We start from the raw sequence: 10674 nt of genomic DNA, 5'->3' as shown, positions 1-10674 counted from the left end.
ATAAAGATTTTCTAAAAGTTTTCATGCAGTACCTTTAATGTACCTTTATATATTACTAATAGCAACAGCAACATAACGCCATATGAATTAAGATTTTATCAACATAATGTGTTGTTTAAGGGATGAATTTAGCTAGTTGTAAAATGTTATGAAATTATGAAAGTATTTGCAAAGCACTCACTGTGACAACATATATAATTTGTTTTTCCTACAATATCGACTGTTGTAATAAAATATCCAACCGTAGCAACAAAAAATGATGAAACCTTGTTTACCAGTGAAAATAGTCCAGGCAACAATTACATTATGGAAAAAAATAAATATATAAACATAATTTCACAGAATTGTTTACAATACAGTTTATTCTTAAAAACAAAAACTAATATCAGCATTTTAGACCTCAATTTCTATGTGTTTTTGTAGCACTTTTTCTTGTCTTGTCTTTTTTCTTTTAAACACATATTAGATGTTGAGTCTCATGTTTGTTTTGCAGTCTAAAGGATAGGGAAATGACCGCCATAAAATTTCCATGGGTTAGTGTGTGAGTCTGTGCATGTGTTGCTATGTAGAAGAAAAAGTGAATTGATGAGGAGGACAATCAGACCAACACCAAAGTTTTCACAATCCCCATCTTTAAACTGCGGTCTCACAATCTTCCTGGATTCTCCTGCAAGTGCACTCTTATTTTAATAGGGCGTGTTATTCAAGGATGAATGTGATTATGGTTCTGTGGTGTGTAAGTACCAGTCCCTCTGTCAACTTATGACCACTAGAGGGCAGGAGATGAAACAAACTCAACCCTTTAAGCCCGATGCATTTGTGACACATTTTCTAACTGTGAAGAAGAATATCACAATTTTTTCCCCTCCAAGTGTGTTTTTAGGCTCTGATGTGTCAGACTGACACTGGCTTCATTTTTAATGTGAAAGTAAAAATGGGCATGAGCTTAAGGGCAATTTGCCAAAGTGTAAACTTGATACTTTTGCAGAGTCAAGTTTGGAGAGGAGAAAAAGTATTTCTTTCTTTCTTTCTTTCTTTATTTATTTATTTATTTATCTGTCTATCTAATTTTCATTAGTTAATTTGAATCACTGGACAGATACCCAGATGGAGTCAAGAAGAGCAGCAAGACAGATGTGTTGACTGACTTCCTGTCTTTCTGTGGCTAAAAGGTGAGACCTCACACCTCTAAATTTATACGTGCATCTACATGTGTCTGGTAAATGGCTGATAATACTTTATGTGTTTGAAGACATAGAGAGATTCAAGAATATCAGAGGTCAGAAAACATTCTTTATTCGTCAGTTTAGAGACTGTTATTAAGAGTATTACAGCCTGACAACCATATTACACTCAGTTTGACTTTATTAATATCACTTGCACCACTATGAAAAAAATAACAATTTAATTTATCTGTCTATTAAATTGCATAACAATATCTATTTCAATTTCAATTTAATTGGCTTTACTGGCTTGACTTTTTGGATCAAACATGTTGCCAAATCAAAAGCTAACATATACGCAATGTACACAATAGAATATACAGTAAAATAGTAAACAATAAAATGACTTAAAAAGAGGTTAAAAACGTATCTTACATTGAATTTCTTCTTGTTTTGTGCCATCCAGTGACATACTCTCCTGCCAGCTCAATTTTAAATGTAATAACACTGTCCATTGTCCCCAGAGGGGAGTTACTGTAGTAACTCTTGTAACCCCCTGGCTTTTCATTTAATACAATTATGAGGTCAGAATTTTCAATTTTTCCAATAGTTTGGTTGATCACCAAAGTGCTAATTAGCATATGTTAGCATGCTAAGAGTGTAAAATGAGATAGTCACTATGGTGAACGTCCTGCCAAACATCTGCAGTTAACATTGACCATGTTAGCATTTATCTTAAAACACCACTCTATCTATACAGCCTGCAGAGATGCTAGAGAGGCGGTGGAAACTTAGGCTTGTTTGTTGTCATAAAGTTCTTCATGTTCAGTCTACTTCAGGGTTGAGGTGAATTAGTCACACGTGCGAGCAAGTCTCAAGTCTTCTTAACTCTCAGTCTCAAGCAAGTCCCAACTCACTGTGGTGAGAATTAAGTGAGTCAAGTCCTGCTATAAGTCAAGCAAGTCATGACATTCTCCAGGTCAAGCAAGTAATAAGTCAAGAGTTTTATTTTCAACATTAACAAAAACTGTTGCAGCCTGAGAACACCTTATAAATCTGACAGACATTTCACATTTTGTGGCAATGAAGCCTTCTAAATTAATAACAGTGGAGACAGAGACTCTGAAATTATAATATAACTCTAAAAGGCTCTCCAGTGAAAATGTTGAAGTCTCCCGTCCTGTCATCCCCTTCAGGAGAGTCACACTATTTCTCCTGTCTATATAATCCTTGAAACCAAATTTTATTATTTTTGGACCAGCCTCTGTGGTAGATGCCTCGTGTGTTTGCCTCTGCTGGTCTGCCTAGAAAAGTGCAAAGATTTTATTACAAAAGAAGAAAAAAGTCATCAAATTTGTCACTTAAGTCCGACTTAAGTCAAATCAAGCAACTCAAATCCTCAGCCTCTGCTATAAGCTGTCTCTATTATTTTAACCTGACAGCCAATCACAAATGAGTATTATCAATGACCATGATTATAATGCACCATACAGTATGTATTGACCTACAAGATGTTAAATTAGTGCTGAGGTCCCAGAAGTACCAGGAAAATTGCTGTCTCTATCTTCATCTCAGATTTTTCATCCCTCCTTTGGCTTTTTCTGTGTGTTCGTATGTGAACATTTCCTCTCTTTTTCCTGTTGAGTCTTTTCAAGTTGATGATTTACTCAAGCTAAAGTTCACCTGAATGCCCTCTCAGCTTTGGAAAACCTGCCAAACGAGGATGTGCACCCAGAAAAGCCCTCTACATGAGGATTACCTTTTTCAACTCAATTAGTATCACTTCTTCCAAAAGCTCTATTGCTCTCTGTCAGACTGAGGGGAGTCAAAGTACTGATTCTGTTATGGAGATGTTCTGTCTTTCTCACTTGCACTGAGTTGCTATGCCGAGGTTTGGGATGTGTGATTAAAGGTTGGTGTACACATGAATGGTAATAAAATTAGCTATTTGTGATGTTGATGTATGGGTACAAGATGCCGTTTTCAGCAAGAAAAGAAGGAACATGGTACATCAAGCAGCAACATATCTGAACTCTATTCAAAAATGTTATTAACATAAAATATACGACTTGGAGCTATAACACCCTAACCCCCACCCCCCCACCCCCAGGTGCGGAAAGACCTTAGCTACTGTTTTGTCTTTCAGCCCTTTATCGCCATTATTTTCTCTTTGAAAGCCTAATTATACTTGAATGGAAACTGGTATTCATGTAAGGCATTTGAGAGCAACCATTATTGTTTCAAAAAAGATATTTTTAATGGACTCAGCTGACTCATGTACACTGTGTAAATAATTTGGTTGGAAATATATTCATGTTTTTAAAGCAAGCACTCCAGCGCTGTATGTGTTTTCAGCTTCATCCTCCATTAGCAAGAGCAAAGCAGTGAATCAGATAAATAAGATATTTTCTGATTGTTTCACAGTGGTTACGTTCTAAAGCCCAAATAAACACGCCCACACCTCCACACAACGCTGGATTTTGTGTGAATACAGCCAAATCCATCCTCAGTCTGCTGATCATTTAGTATGTAGAACAAATGGAAGATTTTTATTGTCCAATACCATGGAAGCAAGCATTAAGTTTAATGTATAAAACAACTTTAGACAGATCCTTTTAGTTAAAAACGATTTTTACTTTTTTTGACTACTGGGACGATGTTACAGATTTGTCATATTGCTGAGTCACATGAGTGTTGTTTCTGTATTATTCAGTCTTACACAACAGTATATCTTTTCTGGTGTTGTCATGTTGTTTCTGTTTTTGGAGGGAGGTTCAATAATGCAGTGAAACTCTGCTTTCAGTCACACTTTTCCTCTGTTGTGGAGGGTGTTGTTTCAGGAACATATAGTAACATTTGTCGCAGTCTGTCTCTCTGTCCTTCCCTCCAGCCACATACTCACATATCCAAGCCAAACCAAAAGCTGCCATTTTCTCCCCGTCCACCAGATGCCCTCAGACTCTGCCCACTCCTATCTATCCACTGGGAGAGGTGCAATGAAGCTGAAGGCTGGTAAGTAGTTTGTCCATCCATCCATTTTCTGTAACCGCTTATTCCCGAAGGGTTGCGGGGGGCTGGAGTCTATCCCAGCTGACATTGGGTGAGAGGCAGGGTTCACCCTTGACAAGTCGCCAGTTCATCGCAGGGCTGATACATAGACAGATAACCACTCACACTCATATTCACATCAGAGTCACCAATTAACCTAGCATGCATGTCTTTGGACTGTGGGAGGAAGCCAGAGAACCCAGAGAGAACCCATGTAGACACGGGGAGAACATGCAAACTCAGGACCAGTTGACTCAGACAAATTTGAACTCAGGACCTTCTTGCTGTGAGGTGGCAGTGCTAACCACTGCATCACCGTGCCAACCCATAAGTAGTTTGTATTTACCAAAAAGAGATTTTATGTGTAGGATGCTTTGATTTAATAGATTGATAAGATTTCCTTATAATAACGACATTGATTTTTATAGGACCTAGAATTCAAATTTCTTCTATATCCTGTAATCTCTTGTTACATATTTAGGTGTTAAGGCCTGATGACATGTGTGTTTTTGCTGATATAATTCTATATCGGTTTGATTTTGCATCTTGGTCTTAGTGTGACATTTATTTATTTATTCATTTGGTGCACTGTTGTTTGTTCTGTGTTTATTGTTTGTTGTTGTTTTTTTTTTGTTGTTGTTTGAAAAAGTCAAGTCTCAAGTGAAGTCTGAGTCATGAATTGCAGAAAGTCACTGGTTTCCACAACTCTACTAACCGTCTCCAGTAACAGCTGTGATACCTGACATGCAACCATTCATACCTTACACCATCCAGACTTATGGTGATCGTATGAACATATTTGTTTACCAGAAGATGTGTAATTACATCTGAATTCCACCTTTGGGATTCATGTGGATGAGTTAGATCTTCACTGAGAAGGAATGACTCGGTCACCGATCTCTACACACGGTCACGCTCTTTAACCTTTAACAAAGATTAACACAGTACAGTATGTCTCTGATTTGGAGAGAAATTACGTGCCTGTTGGGAACAGAGTGACTATACATGGACCATGGGCTTTTCTATGCTATAAATATGGCTGCCCTCAGGCCAAAGAGGCTGTTAATGGAAGTCTTATGTCGCTCCAGATTAAAGCATTATAACACCCGGGGTCACTTTTTTTTTTTTTTTTTTTTTTTTTTTTTTTTGCTTTTGCATGGGTGGGTCAAATATCCTCCTCATTTGAATAACTAAGCATTTTCCGTCAGTGTGTTGATCTTCAAATAATGCAGCAAATTGTTTAAGATACATTTAACACTCAGAGACAGAGTATGTTTTAAAGTTGCCACATTATAAACATTAAATGTGTCAAAATAACTGCAATATTGACATAAGACGCCATACCTGACCGTCATGTGGGTTGTGTGTGTATGTGTATATGATAGTGTCATATTTGTTTATTTTACATGATGGTCACAATGTAAAATAGAATTCATTATATTAATATGAGCCACATCACCTGAAAAAAATCCCCTTGGCTGCATGATAAATGTCACATTTAATCAGAGAGGATCTTAACCAGTTTATATCAAAATCAGTGCAGAGCACCGAATACTGTCTTTCCCTCCCAGTCTACTCAAAATTCAACAGGTTGCCATTTATGCTCTAATACTGACATCTAGTGGGCACTCTGGCAAACATACCACATTAATTGAATGACTTAAGTATGATATAAGCTACATTTTTGGTAACACTTTATTTGAAGGGGTGTGCATAAGAGTGTCATGATGCTGTAATAATCATGTCATGACACATATCATGACTATTAAGGAATCTTTATAAATATTTATGATTACTCATTTGACATTCGGTCTCATTTTCATCTCATTTTCATTCCAAGTTGTTTGAGATGTCTTTAACATGATCACACTTACAGGATCTGTTTAGTTTTATGTTTCATTATGTTTTTTTAAACTGTAATATGTCATTGGTAGACCATTTTAAGTCTGTGATGAATATTTTCCTTGACTTCATCTTTATGACAAGTCCAAAGTGCATGTTGTTTCAAGATAATTACAAAAATGTTATCTTAATCATTCCAGCACCACCGTGAGGTTAAAGAGTGTCATTTTTTGCCTATGGAATTTGCAACACACCTGCCAGTTTTGGTGGGTTTTCATCATGCAGTTTTTGCTGCACAAAACTGGACTGTGAGGATTTTTGAGCATCATTGGCAGCGGTTATGAATCCTGAATTTAATGAATGCAGTGTCATAATTCTTCACCGTATGTTTCTACTGACCAAGACCAAGATTTGTGTCCACCATTCAAATCTCAATTTCATTTCAATTTCAGAAAGGTGCAATTACAAACCTGCCTGCTACTTTACACGGAGAGCGCCATGGATTTATCTATAGATAGCACAGGTGGACTGCTGATGTTTCAGAGCTATGGTCGTAGCCATAGATTCTAACTTGCAAAAACCTCAGTCAAAAAAAAAGGATCAGTTATTCAGGTAACATATTCAACCAAACAACCCCTCTGTGTCTACACTCTCTCTGCTTGGGGATATAGAGGGGGTGACTGCAGGTTAACAAGGGGGGTGCATTTTGGTTATTTTGCTGAAAAAGGAAAATGGCATCCTCTTCATCGCCCCTAAAAAACAACTAAATGCATAAAATTCCAAAGTTTAATTTGGTTTGTGTGTATGTGTGTGTGTGTGTGTGTGTGTGTGTGTGTGTGTGTGTGTGTGTGTGTGTGTGTGTGTGTGTGTATGAAGCTTGAACCTGTGACCACTGCCATGAAAATCAGTTGCCTCACTACACTACAGAGGAAGACATCAGCTGACATGACCACATGTTTAAATAACACCTCAAATAATCAGTCGAATTTATATGTACTAACATGACTGTTGGCACAACTATTTTTGCTACCAGGCTCGACTTGAACCCATGGCCACTGCAGAGGACTCACAGCCTCAGTACATGGGGTACACCCTGCACCAACCGAGCTAACAGGATCTCCTCACTTTATCAGTTTCTGAAGTTTCTGAAAAGAAACCCTACAAACAACAATTGCAAGAGAGAAAAACAGTCCCCACTGAACCTGTCTTACATGGAGTCTATTTAATGTGGTGTGTTCACTGACTTTCCCACTAGATAGCAGTATTGTGCAGAGCACAAGTGGCAACCTGCTGAATTTTGAGTAGTTGGAGGTATAATAAACAATTTGATGTTCTGAAAGCCACTGATTTCAATCTACACTGCGTGAGAATCTTTCTTATACAGATTGATTGAAAATTTGCATTAATATTAATAGTATGTCATGAATGCAGAGTAGCACTGCCTGAGGAGTTATATCTGTGGTCACCACTGTAGGTTAGTAAATAAGGCTCCCTATGAAAGAGTAAGAGAGTGATGAGATTGTCATTGAACTAAGGGATTTTCTGAAAAATCTTGCAGCAATCAATCAATTTTAAGAAAAAACAAACAGTATTAAAGTTAAGCCTGCAGGCACTAAAACCAGACAAATCTGGACCCAAAACCACCCCATGAGTCAGCGAATCAGACGTTGTATATTATGAAATTCATCACTCTCTGGATCCTTTCCCAGGAGCAAAGATACCTCGTTGGATGGAGGGTAGAATTTTGCCCTGTGACCCTCAGTCAGGCCGTGGGAGCCTTGGGACTTTAAAGAGATGTGACTAGCATCTCCTGCAGGCCTTTTCCTCGTCCACTTTCTTTCCTCCACAGTCCAAAACATGCCTGGTCTCATTATGGCAAATTTTAATTTGAGTGCAGTCTATAAAATGCTGCCCGCTGCAGGACTAGAAATTTCGAAAAAGCATGTCTCCTAGTCAAAAGCAGCTGACCTGCTGGAATACAGCCTGAGGAAAACTTAACACAGGCAGATAAAACATTTGACTCACATGTGTTGAGCATCTTTACTCCTCATCTGGCTGTTGGTCTGCTGGCTGATGAAATCCCTACAGTGTGAGTACACTTGTATAATACACTCCTTTTGCTCTTTCCATGGTATAATCCTTCATTTAAGTGTTGTGAAGATGTTTTACCTGCCCAGACTGTTAACTGCAGTCTCTTTCAGCATGAGTGCTGCAGCAGCAGATGAAGTTTACTGTTGTTGGCCACCTTCCAATTAAAACTGCAGTCTGCTTCAAGCAGCTTCAAGACGTACACAAATACAGACACTCTGTTACTCAAACAGCCTTGAAGGACGTGAAAATCTTTTCAGAGCAGTAACCACGACATCTTTTAGCTCACAAGGATGTCCTTAAGATTTGGCTGATTTTCGGATTGTGTGATTGATTAACTAATACTGCCTTTGCTTTTTCTCATTCGGAACACATTGTGTGACCTTTATGGACCACAGGAACAATAACTGTTAGCACTTCAACATTCAAGTACTAAAAGAAAGCGCAGTATTTTGGAAAATTTGCTAACATCAATTCTGCACAACAAAAATACAGCTGTGTGTATACATTTATACAATACATTTACACATAGTTAGCTGCAGCAGCCTCAAACTCAGCAACTCTTCTGCCACTTTGAATTGGTCATTAATATCCCTGATGGGGATGGCTAGCTGAACATTGTCAGTTTTTTCTGTGCTTTCATCAAACGCCACAGAGTAACCAGTTCAAACTCTAGCTTTGTCATGTAATTGATCAGAAATGTCACTCGATAACTTGCTAATCTCCTCTGCCACTTTGTTTGCTGATAAAGAAATATTGCTGAACAAGTATTTCTTTTCTGGACATAGAAAATCAGCAAATTGCAACGTGCAGAAACGGCCCCTGAGCTGACAGGTTGAGACCCCTCATTTAAAAGTAGAATCAGTAGGATTTGTCAGATGCTGTCTGTAAACGCACCAGAAAGATAGCTGATTGTTGAGTCTTATTCACAGGATGTCAAATACCAATGTTTGGGGTTGGTGAAGCATCCCCAGCTCAGCAAAATTATGAGAAAGCAAGCAGGTACAGGCAGATGGCAGGGTCTCTGATGGACACTTCTGTTGGGTTATGGGTAATTATCTTTTTGAATGAGTTTATGTATTGTTTTTTGGGAAAACCCCACATAGTTACATCCACTCTCAAATTGAGATGAATCAACTTAAGCGATTTAGTTTGTGTTACAGATATGTAGGATTATTCATGCTGTGTATTAAAGCTTTCATCCACTAAAAAATTTGATTTAAGTTTCATTTAAGTCACAGTAACACAGGGCCGACTCTTTCTGCTGACATAAAAGTCATTTTTTCAGTCACTACCTTTGTTGATGTAGTCCTTCTGTGATAACTACGCTGCCATCTGCTAAAGATTCGACAGGCTACATTACTTTGACACTTAAATAGTGTGATAAACAGTCCCTCCAGGAAGCTGTGATCGCATCTTCTTCACAGAATCAACCACTCCCTGTGAATTCTGTGGGGACTTGCGATGAAAAAAGGTTTTCTGATATTTTGCTTGTAAAGCATTGTGGCTTTCAGTGACACTTTTGCACTGACCCAGCAAAATGTTTTTTCTCTGCTGATAAACCAGTTGCTGACACCCCTGACATATATGTTACCAGAAGTTGTCAGCACTTTTTACAATGCTTTAATTTGCCTAATAAGGCAGTGTTGTGTGTTGGTGAGAGCCAGTAGTGAGATTCTTGGACCACCAATAACAACATTAAGAAACTTGTTTCAACTTTGAAATAAATACATTGCAAGTAGTCAAAAATGCTGCTGCTAAGCTTTTGACTTCCACCAAATGTGATTACTGGTCCAAGATCCATAAGAATTTTAAAGGGATAGTTCACCCAAAAATGAAAATTCAGTCATTACCTACTCACTCTCACACCATTTAATGTCGGGTTTAGTTTTTTAGTCCACAAAACATTGCTGGATTTTCACAGTGAAACAGCAGTGCAGAATATCTCAAATGTAAAAAAAAAAAACAAAAAAAAAAACAAACAAAAAAACATAAAATGCTTCCATAGTCTCCTAAAGCCCCGACATGCCAAGTTGACCTGAAAGACATAATTTTCACCATATTTTTTAGCTTTATTTTTCACTGTAGATCCTTAGAGCCATGCTCACGTATGCATGGGCAACATCTGAATTGTGTGTGTGTGGTGTGATGGTGTGCACAAGTAAACAGCATGGCTTTAGGACTCCAGGCGAGCAGTATGGAGACATTTTATCTTTTTAAAAACTGGTCATCATTCACTTTCACTGTTTGGGAGATTCTGTGACGCTAAACTCCAGCAGTGTTCTGTGGACTAAAAAACTGAAGGTGAATAGATAATGACTGAATTTTCATTTTCGGCTGAACTATCCCTTTAAAGACAACTAGTACTCGACAGATTGCTTTGTAGTTTGACTGCTCCTTTAATAAAATCTGTTCTCTATTTTTATCTTCAGGCGTGGCTGTAATGGTTCAATTTTGGAGAAATACAAAATAATATTATCCTATATGATATTAATAAACCATTCGGCAACAAACCATGATAGGTTTAAAATAA

Source organism: Lutjanus erythropterus, chromosome 1 (genome assembly GCF_056507025.1).
Source record: "Lutjanus erythropterus isolate fLutEry1 chromosome 1, fLutEry1.hap2, whole genome shotgun sequence".
Taxonomy (NCBI): Eukaryota; Metazoa; Chordata; class Actinopteri; order Lutjaniformes; family Lutjanidae; genus Lutjanus; species Lutjanus erythropterus.
Note: the sequence above shows the minus strand (reverse complement) of the source record.